We start from the raw sequence: 15,745 nt of genomic DNA, 5'->3' as shown, positions 1-15,745 counted from the left end.
TTTAAGAGATTTTAAAATTAAATCATCTTTTTTGTGTTTTTTTTACGCAGTCTACTACCCTAGCACGCAATCGTCTGCCTCTCTGACATGTTTTTAGGTTTTTGGGTTCTTTTGTTTCAAAGTTAATATTGGCGGCAGCCGTCTATCAGAATCTCTGTTAATCCTCCAAGATAGCACATATAACAGGGCTTAATCTCTGGCCTACAATCATGGAAAAAGAATTTGCTAAATTAACGGTTAATGAAGAAGAAGAAGCAGTTTTACAAGTACAAATTGAGCCGAATATGGAAACGGAAGAAAGAACTTTTCGACGGTGGGATGTTTTTTAACAGCCAGCGTTATTCACTTCCCAGCAACGAGAAGCACCATGGAGAAACCATGGCACCCTGTTAAAGGCGTTCAGATCCGAGATCTAGGAGAAAAACGATTTTTGTTTCAATTTTTTCATGCTATGAACATGGACAGAGTTCTAAAGGGCTTTCCATGGACCTTTAATAATCACTTGCTGTTCTACACAAGCTACAGTAGGGGGAAGCCATTGAAAATCCCTTTAATCTTTTCACCTTTCTGGGTACAGATCCATGATATTCCAATATGGTTTTTTTCTGAAAGTTTGGCAAGGCAATTAGGTGATTTTTTGGGCAAATTTCTGGAGTATGATAGTTCAGATATGGGGAAAGGAAGTAGGAATTTCATGAGAATTCGAGTTCAATTGGACGTTCATCACTCATTAAAGAGGAAAAAATAGATTATGTTATTAGGGAACTGTTCATACGTTATATTCAAATATGAAAGGCTGACTCTTTTCTGTTTCTATTATGGTCGGTTGGGTTACAATAACTCTTTTTGTGAGGCAAAAAATGGAGTTAGGGGTGGAAGTGGCGGTAATGGGCTGGGATTTGTCTTTGCGAGTGCAATCCAAAAGAGCTTTGGCAATGAATAGTATCTGGTTACGCAAAGATGGAAAAGACGACATAGACAAAAGTCTCTATGGCGAACGCAATTCGAAATACAAGCCATGGGGAATGAGGAATAAATCAGAATCTAGAGCAGCCATCGATCTTGTTCTGGGGATCAATTTGGAAGGTAATTTACCCTCTTCTTCACAATGAGGGGGAACTCATTGGCCAAATAGGTCCATTCTGTAATAGAACATGATTTGGAGGAAAGGGTGTTAATTGGAGAGGAAGGAAAAAAAGGCTTAGGGGGGAAAGTGAAGATCCAACAATATGAGAGAAAGGCAACACTGTAACGACAAGAAATAGGAGAATGTTGGACAATACTCTTTTATTATCAGCAGTTACCAAAAGGCAAGCCGACCTATCGCAATGAAATTTTTAAGTTGGAATGTCTGTGGTTTGAAGAACCCATGGACAATTCGAAGGCTTCGACATTCTTTGAAGAAATATAATCCCCAGATGGTTCTTCTTTATGGAGACAAAAATAAACAAGATTCAGATGAAAAGAGTGTGAAGAAGTTGTGGTTTTGCTAATGGCATTGATGTGGACCCTAATGGATCTAGAGGAGGTTTGTGTGATGCTCCTATCACGCTTCTGAATTTTTCAAAAAGGCACATTGACGTGCTTATTGAAAACCCTGACGATGGAAAAAAATAGAGATATACAAGATTTTATGGTTCCCCTTATGCACAAGATAGGGATGTATCATGGAATCTATTAAAAACCATATACAGCAATGAGGAACTCCCAAAACCTATACATCAGATTACAATTTTGATAAGTCAACTGTTTTCTTTAGCACTAATACACAGAAGGAAGAAAAACGACTAGTTACTCGCATACTTGGGGTATGAAGCTCAAATGACCCAGAACATTATCTTGGCTTACCTAATATGGTGGGTAGAAGGAAAAAAGAGTCTTTTCAAAACTTAAAGGACATATTTAAACAACAAATTGATAATTTAAGTATTCGACATCTTTCTCAAGGTGGGAAAGAAGTTTTTATTAAGGCTGTTCTTCAAGCTATTCCGTCGTATACTGTAACACCCCTAGCCCGTTTCCGATCGCTGATTTAGGCTATGAGGTATTACCAAGCTAAACATTTAATTTCAATCACATAATCTACCAACACAAGCATAAATCGAACTAAATACATACAAATTTATAAGTCATAAATGCCATTTTCATACGGCCAAGATATTTACAATTACAAAACATATTTTTTTATTCAACAGTCCAACCTATACATGCCATATCGAGACCAAAATAACTATACCAACAAGTTCGATAGTACGATGAACTGCTGACGATCCCTGAGTCGATGGCCAAAGTCAACAATCTATAAAACAGAGAGATAAGAAACAGAGTAAGCTTTCGAGGCTTAGTAAGTTTTAAGCAATTCATACTATTAAGGCTTGTCATTAAAATTGAACATTGAGTATCACAAAACTTGTATCCTAATTGTAATTCACTTGACCAAATATACACCAGTACATTAGTTACAAAACCCCTTGGCCGAATATGTATGTATGTATACACAAGACTTCTTGCACATATTTCACATTTACATAGATTATACTAATACCTTTAATCACATTCTTTTATATGGTGACTTACATTAACCAATTATATTGTTGTCTTATCCTCAAATGCCGAATTCATTCACACACACACACACACACACACACACACACACATACACACACACACACACACACACATATATATCGTTCTTTGATACTAGTAAATCACTTAGAATCAATTCAAATATGAGCACATAACACGAACCTTAACATGTAGAATATATAATACTTACGCAACGATGTTTACCACTGACATTCGAAGTTGAAATCTTATTTAACTTACTGGCATCGGTTCTGTCAAATCTTAGAGTTCAGAATACATTACTAGCATAAGCCTACGGGTCTTTAACCCAAGTATTTTTCCAGCACGTAGCCTGCGAACCTCAAGTCCGGATATATTTCTAGCATATAGCCTGCGGATCTCATGTCCAGATATATTTCTAGCATATAGCCTGCGGATCATGTCCGGATATTTTTCCAGCATATAGCCTGCAGACCTCATGTCTGGATATATTTTCAATCTCATACATATTTGATCATATTTTAACACATTTCAGTCATCTTATCACTTAATAGTCGTATATTACATTCGAATTTAAACTCGATACGCACATCATCATTCACATTTCAGCTCAATGGTTATATCTCATATAACTCATTCTCTTCACCATTTAATCTTAAATTCAAAGTGGCCATCAAACTATAAGTCATATACATGCATTATCTATTATACATCTTAATTCAAGTGCAAGCCAAAGATCACAATTTACCTACTATACTCTTATAATGGCATCGTCAATCATATACTAAAGGAAACTACTTAAAACTTACCTCGGATATTTTGAACAGTTGCGGATAATCTACTCGACTGCTTTCTCCTTTCCCTTATCTGATTTAGACCCCCTTTGCTCTTGAGCTTAATTAAAACAAAATAGATTTATTTAAATTACTTACTCAATTTTACTTCTTAGTAGTCACATTTGACAATCATATAAAACTCTAATACATAACATATTTTATAAAATATGTCATGAATCGGTTTCATACTTATTTAATCAATATCTAATCACATCCACAAACAAGGATTCATGTAACTTATCATGTTTTCATATGCATGAATTCAACCATACATCCGATTGTCCCTATAAGTACATGGTACATGCATAAAACACATATACATATATTCATACCTATGTATGACTATCACAAATTAATCATTTACCACATTACTTATTGCCATTTATCAACAATGCCGCACACAAATACATACATACTCATATGCATATGATCCATTTATGATTAATATATAACCTAGTCAGCCCTAACTATGCAAACTTAACCTTCATATTCAATTCCATTTCATGACCGAATTTACATGTATTCATGTTAAATGTGTATATTATGACCGTATCCTTAAAATAAGTTTAATATAGAGTTTACCACTTAAATTCAACTAAATCAAATCATATGCATACATGATATACACTTACTAATATACCAAACACGTACTTAACCTTAACGAAACAAAACACATTGCAATCACAAACCACATACGACATTTGTCAATTAATAATCATATTTATTTAACTAATACACTTCTACTTATTTTTATTTATCACTTGTATAATACTATCGAAACGGATTAATTATACTTTAATATACCATCATAGCCGAATATAATTTATAATACATGTAATAAAATCAATCCAAATTCCCCTTTCCAAAACATATATATTTTATACTCATGCAAAAACCATTACCGAATCACTTATAGATACTACCTAAGCCATCAACTACTTTAACACACAAACATTACTCAAAGATTACACTAGTTCACATTCGGCCATTAAACTATATCAAACATCACCCATTTGCAAATTTTTCATTAAAACTTGAAAACAATATTCATTCTCTACAAAACTCACTTGTACCCGTATACTCATATCATTACTAAATTCCAAAATTTTAACATGGGCTAAGTAAGGAACTTAGTAATTAACTTAAAATAAGCTACCATTTCAAAATTTATCATAATTTACTAACCTTGTTTCAAGCTTAAGATGATCGAAGGTCTTGCCCCTTTTCTCTCTTTTCAATTGGCCAAGAAGAACAAAGATGAAACTTTGTTTTCTTCACCTTTCTTTTTTTATTTTTATTCTTTTATTATTCATCAATATTATAAAAATTATAAAGCCATTTAGTTGCCTTAAAACTAATAAATAATACATATATATTGTCATAAACATCAACATGGCCGGCCACTATAAACAAAAAGGGACATTTGACATGCAAGTCCAAACTCTTTAAAACACGCATTAATAAACCACTTATAAATTTACCTATCACATTTCAAAATTTTCTCACATAAGTCCTATTTAATAATTTCACATACAATTGACAAAATTACAGTATGAAACTTTCACACATGCACGTTCACATATAATAAGCATCGAATATGACGGTTAATTATTTTTACGACTCGATTTTGTGGTCCCGAAACCACTTTCCGGATAAGGTCAAATTAGGGCTGTCACATATACAATGGCCTATTTTTTACTACCTAAATCTTTGTGTGTTGATCTTGAAAGTACTATTACGAGATTCTGGTGGCAGAAGGATCGTGGCAGAACGGGCATTCATTGGTTTTTTTAGAAGGATCATTATTTCACAAAAGAAAAAGGTGGTTTAGGGTTTCAAAATCTTGGTCAATTTAATATCGCTTTATTAGCCAAACAAGGTTGGCGCTGTAACATCCCAAAATAGGGCCTAGTCAGAACAGTGGTTTTGGGACCACAAATCCGACATTGAAATATTTATTTTATGATTATTATGAGGTCTAGAATATTATAATATGCATGTGTTAAAGTTTCATGAAGAAATTTTATGAGTAAGGTGTCCAATTGGAAAATAAGGACCAAATCAAATAAATTGTAAAACTTGGATTCTAGAAGTAATTTGTATAAAATAGCTTTAGATTATTAATTAGAAGGTCTTAAAGAGAAATTTTCCCAATTTCTAAGTTTTTGGACAAAAATAGGCATGTATGGATGAAATTTGAAAGAAATGGGTTAAGGGCATTTTGGTCATTTGGCTAATTAATAAAATAAAATGGGAAAATGAAGGCAAAAATCAGCCATTATTCTCCTTCATCCAGAAAAAATTCTCAAGCCCTCCATATCTAGGGTTTTCAATATTTTCAAGCTCAAAAGTAAGTGCTCCTAAGCCCCGTTTTAAATGTTCTTTGTATTTTTGAAATCCCGGTAGCTTACTCTTTCCATTTCTACCCATAATTCAAGTTAGGGTTCATGTTTGCAAAGTGACCCATGTGTGACATGTTCATTATTTGATGTTATATGGAGGAATATAAAAGTTGGATGTGTGTTAAACATCTTTTCTTAGGTAATTTTCATGAAAAACTCCTAAAAGGACCTTTTTGCAAAATGTGTAAAATATGTGGTAGAAATGTGAAATAATGGAAAGATGTGGGCTACCATAAGATGGAAAAACATTCGGATAGGCTTGGGTAAGGTGAAAATTGCATGCATTTCATTATACGAGCCTAGGGATTAAATCGTAAAAATGTGAAAGGTTAAGGGCAAAACGGTCATTTTTTCTAGAGGTAAAATTTAGACTCGAAAAGAATAATGTGATGTATTAATGATTTATTTTTATTGTTATAGACCCCAAGGAATAAATTCCGGAGGTCGATGGAGGAAAACGAAAGGTTTTGGAATAACCGAGACGCAAAACCGAAACGGATACCAGGTAAGTTCGAATAACTTTAAGTAAACTATTAATATGCCTAGTTACATCTGTTATGAATGTATGATAATTGGTTATAATGATGGCATGAAAATTCATGAAGTATGTTAATAATAATGAAATGATAATAAATGTCCCGGTTGAAGTCAAAAAGGGAAATTCGATGGATAAACCATGGCTTACATGACTTGAGATCCTGCATGTGTTGCAGAAAAGGATTTAGCCCAGATGGGTAATCCGTTGATCTCAAATATAGGAAAGATCTAGCCCGGACGGGTGTTCTTTGAGTGATCGAGCCTCCCGAAGAATATGTGTGCATTGTGGATTTAGCCCGGACGGGTAATCCAACTAGGGTTTGAATTTAGCCTGGATTGGTAATTTAAATCCGAGCTCATTATGGGTGTTTATCACTGCAAGCGATTTAGCCTGGACTGGTAATCACGACATCACCCTATAAGTTTACATTGCGGGGGATTTAGCCTGGACTGGTAATCCTGCCGTATGGTGTGAGGTTCGCGAGAGTGCATACTTGAGATGATCGCTCTTATGACTTGACGGTAAATGGATAATCCATCGAGACTTCCGAGAAACCCAACGGGATTAATATGACATATAAAAATGAAAATGTTGAATGATGAACTCATCTAAGACAAATTATATGGTGCATTGTTATGAGACTAACTTTTTGATTAAGTGCATGTGATAGGGAAACTATTTCATGCTTGTTGGTTTTATTGCTTAATATGGATGCATGCTAATTAATCGGTAAGTTTACTTTCCAATTATTCAGGCTTACTAAGCATGTAAATGCTTACCCCTCCCGTTTCCCTGTCTTATAGAGCTCGTGGACTCGCGAAAATTGGGAGACGGTTGGAGAGTCAACACACTATCATCTTGTCTATCTTTGGTATATAGATACTCTTATTTTGTTCAATAGCATGTATAGGCCTTTTGTTATTTTGTTATATGTGTCATTTGATTAGCCAATATGAAGGCTTATAAAAGTATACATATTCACTTGTATATGGCCATGGAAATTGGCTCATGTTGGTATAGGTTATGACCTACCAAATTGTGCATGTTATGTTCCAATGTTCTTGTGATGATTATATATGGTGTATTACAATTAGTCATATGCAGTATGACCAAATCACATGGGGTGGTTAGGCCACAATTTTGGCAATGAGTTAAGATAACGAGCCAATCTTAATTGACTTACAAGTCATGGAAATCCTTAATATAAAGGGGACAACCTAACATGTATAAAAATCGATGAGATGAGGTTTACATGCAATGAGGTATATTAAGACCATTTAAGAGTATAATTAGACCATGTTAAGTGTTATTGAAAACTATAAGTGGATATGGTTATTAGAGTGTGACCTAAAGCTTGGAAAATAGCCTAACAAGGTCCACACAAGTGGACATACGGGCATGTATCTAGGCCGTGTTGTGACACACAGATTGCCCCATGGGTGTGTGGAATGATCGTGTGTCCCCTGCACCTAAAAATATTAAGTCAGAATGCATGGTAGTAAACACACGGGTAGAGACACGGCCGTGTGTCTCATCCGTGTGGAGGGCACGGCCTAGAACACAGGCGTGTGTCTTGGCCGTGTTCCCCTAAATGCATGCTAACGTCATAAATAGAATGCTCGAGTTTTTGGACATGGGGGACCATGCGGGAGTGTCTAGACCGTGTGAAGGACACGGGCTAGGGACAAGGGCGTGTGCTTGGCCGTGTGAAAACCCCTGTAGGTTTGAAATGGAAAGTAAATTCAATTAATTCCATACGGGCGGGGGACACGGGTGTGTCCCAAAGCACAAGGGCGTGTAAGGCTTAACTTAGAAATTTTTTCATGAAATTTCTCAGGTCCTCAATTTAGTTTCGGACCTTTCTCAATGTATGTTTTGGGCCTTGTAGGCTCATATTAGGGACATTAAGATGTTGTTTAATTGGGTTCAAATTGGAACAAAATGTTTGTAATTCCTAAAAATGTCCGAGTACATGTCTGGTAACCCCTCGTACTTGGTCCCGATCTCGGGTACAGGTAAGGGGTGTTATATCTAGTGGTATGAGAGCTACGGTTTAGTCAATTTTAGGACTACCATAGAATGTATCGAGTTTAGCTATACATGCCATTATACAAACGTTAATAGTGTGATATCTCCTAACTGTTTAATTGTCTTTGAATATAGTAAATGTCTTCCAATCATGCACAATATGAGTCCGAGGGAGCCAAGAGCCATGCTCCAACTTCCGTACAACGATTTGTTTCTAGTAGTAGTAGAAGGCCTATGTTTGAAGGTCGGGAAGAGGCCAGAGCCGCCTTCTTTGACATGATAGATGAATGGTTTGAGGATTATTTGAGGAATCACCCCAACATACCACTACCTCCCCCACCCCCTAACCGACCTGGTAAGGAAGTGTCATGAGGTATGACACCTGTAAGAGTTGGTAAAGCCCCGGTAGACAAGCTTAGAAAGTATAGGCTGAAGAATTTAGAGTTAAGACTGATGATGATGCTGAATGAGCCAAGTTTTAGCTCGAGAATACTACACGAGTGTTGGATGAATTATCGTGCACACCTAATGAGTGTTTAAAGTGTGTTGTATCTCTCCTAAAGGATACTGCATACAACTGGTGGAAAACCTTATCTTCAGTGGTACCAAAGGAAAACATTACTTGGGAATTTTTCCAAGCGGAGTTTAAGAAGAAATACATCAGTCAAAGGTTCTTAGACTCGAAGCGAAAGGAGTTCCTGGAACTCAAATAATGAAATAAGACTGTAGCGGAATACAAAAGGGAGTTTGTAAAGCTAAGTCAGTATGCGACTAAATGGGTTTAAACAAAGTCAGAAATGTGTAAACGCTTCGAGGAATGTCTGAATGAGGAAATCAAGCTATTGATTGGGATTCTTGAGATACGAGAGTTTGCTGCATTAGCTGATCGGACCAAGAAGGTCGAGGAACTCAATAATGAAAGGAAGCAAGCTAAGAGAGAATATCGAGTTGCGAACAAGAAATCTAGTGGTAAGACGCTTTCATTTCCCACAAAGAAATCAATGAGTCAACATGAACGCTCCACTTCATCGGTAGGATATTCAGGTAAAGCGAGAGGCTCCAAATGACGTAATCAAAAGTCTTCTTCCCCTATGGTGACTAGTGTAGAGAGTATATATGACCAAAAGCTAAAGTGTAAAAGATGCAATAAATTTCACTTCAAAGAGTGCCGGATGAAGGGTGGTGTGTCCTATAGATGTGGTTCTCTTAACCACTTCTTCAGAGACTGCCCAGAGCGAACCGATAAAGAGGTGGAAGTAGCCCCGAAATCAAATGCTCCTATTCCACGAGGTAGACCTCCGAGATATCCTAAAAGTGCTAGTGGCAGTCGGGTTGCAGCCAAAGATACTGCAAAATTAGAGACTCGAGCCCTGGCAAGAACTTATGCAATACGCACTCGAGAGGAAGCCTCTGCTCCTGACATCATCACGGGTACTTTTTCTCTTTTTAATACTTGTGTTGTTGCCTTAATTGATCCGGGATCGACACATTCATACATTTGAATGAGATTGGTGTCTAGTATGAATACATCCACTGAACCTACTGAATTTATAATTAGAGTGTCAAACCCATTAGGCAAGTGATAAATCATAAATTATACATATTTTTACCCCATGTTTAATGTATTTTATGGATAATTTCTCATTAAAATTGGTGAATTCGATGCTCCTAATGCTTTAATTTCATTTTTTATACTTAGGAGAGCATAGGAGAGTGAAAGGAACGAGAAACGGACCAAAAACAGAGAAAATGGGCCAAAGTACGAAGTCAACATGGCCTAGACTTCCTCACACGGGCAGCCCACACGGCTGTGTCAAATTGGCAGAATCGAATCACGATTCACATGGGCAAACCACACGGCCGTGTCAATTTGGCAGGCTCAAACACGGCCTGAAGTAATCGCATACGGGCGTGTCACACAGGTGTGTCCCTACCGAGCCCAAGTTGAGTCCAATTCGGAAAAGGCCACTTTTGAGGGCTCATAGGCATTCCAAAGCCTATAAATACACCCTAGAAGAGGAGAAAAGGGGGATGGAGAATAGGGGGTAAGAAATTACTCCAAGGAAGCCAATTGATCCATCTCAAAAGCCGGATTCATCATCAAGACTGAAGATTTCTCCTCAATTTCCCTTCAGGAGTTTTGGGTTTTCTTTATTTTTGTATTCTTTATTCTTCTGAGATGTTTTCTTATTTAGTTATGAACTAAAACCCCTAAATACCTATGAGTAATGAAACCTAAAACGAATCTTGTTATTATTTTTTGAATCGTATGATAAATATTTAACTTGTTCTTAATTCTTGTTTTGATATCCCAGGATAATGATTCAAGACATGCTCTTATTAAGAGGAGGAATAGACCCTGTCTAAGAGTACATTTGTCATAATTAAGCCGAGTTGATTGCGCGCCTGGAAATAGGGTGACAAGATTTTGTCGGATTAAGGTGAAACCTAATAAGGGGATCCATAGATCGAGTTAATGTAACCCTAGAGTGTTAAGTAGAGAAAAGTCTCGATTATTCAGTCTAGAGATTAGACGTTATTAGTCTTGAATAGGGATAATAACATAACTTAGGAATCTCTATGGAACAAGTTGAATGAATAAATCGTCCGATTCAGAGCCAGAATAACAAGGAAAGTCTAGGTGGATTTTTCCTTAGGTATTGTCTTTATTCAATCGATTTTCCCAAAAGCAATTCCCCAATTCTTTTCTCTGTGCGTTCTTAGTTTAGATAATTAGTTAATTAAAACAAAACCCTATTATTCTTATGCTAGATAATAAAAAGACAGTCATTACTAATACTTTTAGTTCCTTTGGGTTCGACAATTTGGTCTTGCTAAAACTATACTACTGTTCGATAGGTACACTTGCCTACATCGCGATAATAGTTAGTTCAAGAACGAGTAATTATAAATATTTAAAACCTATCACGAAATCACGCGATCAAGTTTATGGCGCCGTTGCCGGGGAACTAAAATATTAGGAACACTCAATTTTTATTACTTTAGCCATTTATTTTTCTTGCAATTTAATTTAATTTAATTTAATTATTATTATTACTAATTAATTTACTTTTTCTTTCTCTTGACAGATTTTTATAGTTTATGACTAGAAGAAACCCTCGGGACCATTACTTTTTGATGAAGAAATCGATCACACAATTCGTAGAAACCAAAAAGAAATAAGGCGAAGCTTAAGATACATAGAGAACGAGCAAGAAGACGATACTCAACCTCCAACCGAAGAGATGGCTGAAAACCAAGGCAATCAGCTACCTCCTGCAATTGCGGCTAATCAAAATCCTGCTCCACGTACTATGTATGACTATGCTAAACCTTCTTTAACAGGAACTGAGTCAAGTATAGTTAAACCTGCTATTGTTGCGAATAATTTCAAACTGAAACCTAACACAATTCAGATGATACAGCAGTTCGTTCAGTTTGATGGTTTGCAGGATGAGGATCCCAACACTCACATGGTGAATTTTCTAGAGTTTTGCGACACTTTTAGAGTTAATGGCATTTCTGATGATGTCATTCGCCTTCGGTTATTCCCTTTTTCACTGAAAAAACAAAGCTAAACTGTGGTTGAACTCGTTACCACGAGGGTCCATCACTACTTGGGAACAAATGACAGAAAAATGGCTAAGTTACGTAATGATATCTCTTCTTTTGTGTAGATGGACTTAGAAACACTTTACGATGCATGGGAGAGATACAAGGATCTATTGTGAAGGTGCCCTCACCATGGGTTACCTCTATGACTGCAAGTTCAAACATTTTACAATGGTGTGAATCCCTCGACAAGACAGATGATTGACGTAGCTGCTGAAGGAACCATCAACAACAAAACACCTGAAGAGGCTTATGAATTCATTGAAGAAATGTCACTAAATAACTATTAGTGGCAAGTCATGAGGACCAAGCCAACAAAAACAGTCGGCGTTTATAACGTCGACTCATTTACTATGCTGTCAAATCAGGTAGAACTTCTCAATAAAAAGATTGATGGTTTACTTGGTTCTACGCAGGTACATCCAGTAATGAGGTGTGACTCAAGTGAAGGAGGTGTGCATACAGAATATCAATCCTTCAATCCTACAACCAAAGAGGAACAAGTCCACTATATGGGTAACAATAACTTTAGATCTCAAAATAACCCATACAGTAATACTTATAATGCAGGTTAGAGGAACCACCCAAATTTCTCCAGGAGTGGTCAAGGGAATCAAAAGCCACAAAATCCTCAGGGTTTTTAACAGCCACCTTATCAACAAGAGAAGAAATCGAACCTTGAAGAGATGCTTTCTAAATTCATCTCGGTATTAGAAACCTATTTCTAAAATACCGAGACAGCACTTAAGAATCAACAAGCATCGATCTAAGGGCTCGAAACTCAGATAGGCCAACTATCCAAACTAATCTCTAAATGACCACAAGGTAGCTTACCAAGTAATACTGAACCTAATCCAAGGGAACACCTCAACACAATTAGTACTCAAGATAAGGAAGGATTCATTGCGCCTGAGCCAGAATTGATACAAGAAACTGTGATGAGAAAAGGTAAAAGTTAGGTAAGTCATAACAAAATGGTGAATGAAGAATATAAACCTCGTGTTCCATACCCTAACGCGACAAGGAAAGACCGCTCAGATGAAAAATTCGGTAAATTCCTCAAACTTTTGAAAAAATTACATATTAACTTACCGTTTATTGAAGCTCTGTCGTAAATGCCAAATGCAATGAAATTTTTAAAAGAGCTTTTAGTAAATAAGCGGAAGTTGGACGAAGCGTCGCATGTGGAGCTAAACACAGTCTGCTTAGCTATTCTACAGAATAAGCTACCCCACAAATTGAAAGATCCAGGGAGTTTTACAATTCCTTGCTTAATTGGTAGCTTAGATATAAGTCATGCATTAGCTGATTTAGGGGCTAGTATTAACGTCATGCCTTACAAAATGTTTAAGCAACTAGGTCTTGGGAAACCTAAACAAACTAGAATGAGCATTCAATTGGTAGATAAAACTATAATACTTCCTAGGGGTATTATTGAAGATGTACTAGTGAAAGTAGATAAGTTCATATTTCCCGTTGATTTCGTTGTTCTGGACATAGAGGAGGATAATAACACCCCTTTGATTTTAGAGAGGCCCTTTTTAGCAACTGCTAAAACAATTATTGATATTGGCATAGGTGAGCTTACACTTCGTGTGGGAGACGAAACGATCACCCTTCAAGCTCGTAATTTTGGCATCACATCGAACATTGAAGGTAATGGCCCACACCAATCTACTAAAAATGACAATATGAATTTGTAGAAATTGAGCTTCAAAGAAGTTCTCGAGCCATGTTCCAGAAATGATAGAGGACATATTCATGAAAAACAAAGGCTACGGATAGAAGAGCTAGACGAATAGCGAGCACATAAACCGAGAACACACGATAAAATAAAATTACGCCAGAATGAGTTTGATACCTCCCCAAATTTACTTAAGGTTGGTGATAAGGTCTTATTAGATGCCGCAGATCCCCACATTGTCACTACCACACCGAATGAAGAAATCCCTCTTACGGTACTCAGTATTTTTCCATTCGGTACGGTGGAAGTGAGTCATCCCAAGTTCGGCACTTTTAAGGTAAACAATACCCGATTAAAACCTTATTTTGATGAGATTGATAGCAGGAATGAGGAGTATAAACTCCTCAAACCACCATGACCATTCACTGAAGAGGTAAGTCGAGCTTAGACTATAAATAAGTGCTTCTCGGGAGGTAACCCGAGCACTAACATTATTAATTTCTTTAAATTTTGGTATTTAACTCCTAACCTACTAATAGAGATCTTGAATACAGGTGTTTCCACAGAGACACGGCCAAGCACACGGGCATGCTTAAGGCTGTGTGAAAATAGGGCAAAAGATTTCCCCAATACAGGCTACAATAAAATGCCACGGCCGTGCGACATGGCCGTGGTCGAGCCTGCCAAAACAACACGGGCGTGCGACACGCCCGTTTGGAGGACCCGTGGTTAAAAATGAGAAACTAGCACAGGCATACGACACGCCCGTGTCTAACACATGTGGTCAAACCTATTAAAATAACACGGGTGTAAGGATTGTACACACGGGCATAGGAGAAGCGAACGAAGCTAGACACGGCCGTGCGACACGACCGTGTAAACCCACACGCCCGAGGAACTCGGGTGTGTACTAAATGCCAGACGCGCTCAAATTTGAAATTCGCGAAACACACGGGCTAAAATTGGGGAACACAGGCGTGTGCCATGGCCGTGTGCCCTAAAATCTATAAATACCCTACACTATTCACTTTCTTCTCCATTCAAAAACCCTAACCCTAGCCGCTGCAACTCCACACGGCCCCCTGCCACACCCGTGCGCCGCCTCCAACTTCATTTTTAAAGCTCAATCTCTCTCCCTTAGCGTTTGTTTACTATTAATGCTTATTATTACAATAATCTCCATTACTTTTGAACTAGTTTTCATTTTTGTTCATTACTTTTTCATTTAGTTTGCATTTTTGGGTTCTTTATTATACATTTCGAATTAAATCAAGTTGTTAGACACACCTCATATCCATCACATTACTATGCTTATTTTCATGCTATTATCATGCCAATGTCTATCAGTTAAATTGCATTCCTAGGATAGTTACCATATAATTTATGTTAAATTGAGACTAGGAAAACCTTATACCCATTACATTTCTATTCTCATTCTCATTATTATTGTGGTTGAGTTTGCTTCATATTAGCAGTCTTGGCTGAAATAGTTTACTTCCCCTTCGAATATGTTTACCTATTATTATTATTCTTTATATTACAGGCCTTCAATGTCATCTTCAAAAGGAAAGAAAACTGTCGTACCAGCCTCGAAGAAGAGGAAGGGAACGTCATCCGCCACAGGTCCAACCGCGAAAATTCGTCACCCTCTCCTATAGTTTCCACGAGGGCCCCAAGAAAAGCTCTTTCAAATACTTCGGGCCCGACCTTTAGCAGCGGGCCGCTGCATCGACTGGGCTACCGTAGAACAACTACAGATGGCTGATGCGATTTAGGCTCTCTTAACCACCAACCCGTAGGAGATGTTCTTCGAGATTATCGAGCTGACATACCTTGAACGCACAATGGAACTCTGCTCAATGTTTCATCTCCAGACCGTAAAGACAAGGTACGATGATCCCGGCAAGGTCCAGTTTTGCCTAGGCGAATTAATCTGCCAACTAAACGTCCCAGAGTTTGGTGCTGCACTAGGCCTATATACGGATGAGTTTAGGGAGGAGAATGAACTACATGCTCTCAGTCGCCACATACATTTCTCTTCCTCAAAGTGCTGGCACACTTTGGCCCCCAGTACGGCCTC

The 15,745-nt window shown here is 37.4% G+C and overlaps 1 non-coding gene across 1 annotated transcript; it reads right to left on the bottom strand.

Annotated features, from left to right (window-relative positions):
• Positions 1–12,013: 12,013 nt before the first annotated feature.
• LOC121205311 (small nucleolar RNA R71) lies at positions 12,014–12,120 on the bottom strand. Its single transcript, XR_005900395.1, has one exon. It is a non-coding gene; the product is annotated as a small nucleolar RNA R71 (small nucleolar RNA).
• Between the last annotated feature and the right edge of the window lie 3,625 nt (positions 12,121–15,745).

This window comes from Gossypium hirsutum, chromosome A08 (genome assembly GCF_007990345.1).
Source record: "Gossypium hirsutum isolate 1008001.06 chromosome A08, Gossypium_hirsutum_v2.1, whole genome shotgun sequence".
NCBI lineage: Eukaryota > Viridiplantae > Streptophyta > Magnoliopsida > Malvales > Malvaceae > Gossypium > Gossypium hirsutum.
The sequence above is the reverse complement of the archived record's forward strand: the minus strand, read 5'-3'. Positions and strand labels throughout refer to the sequence as shown.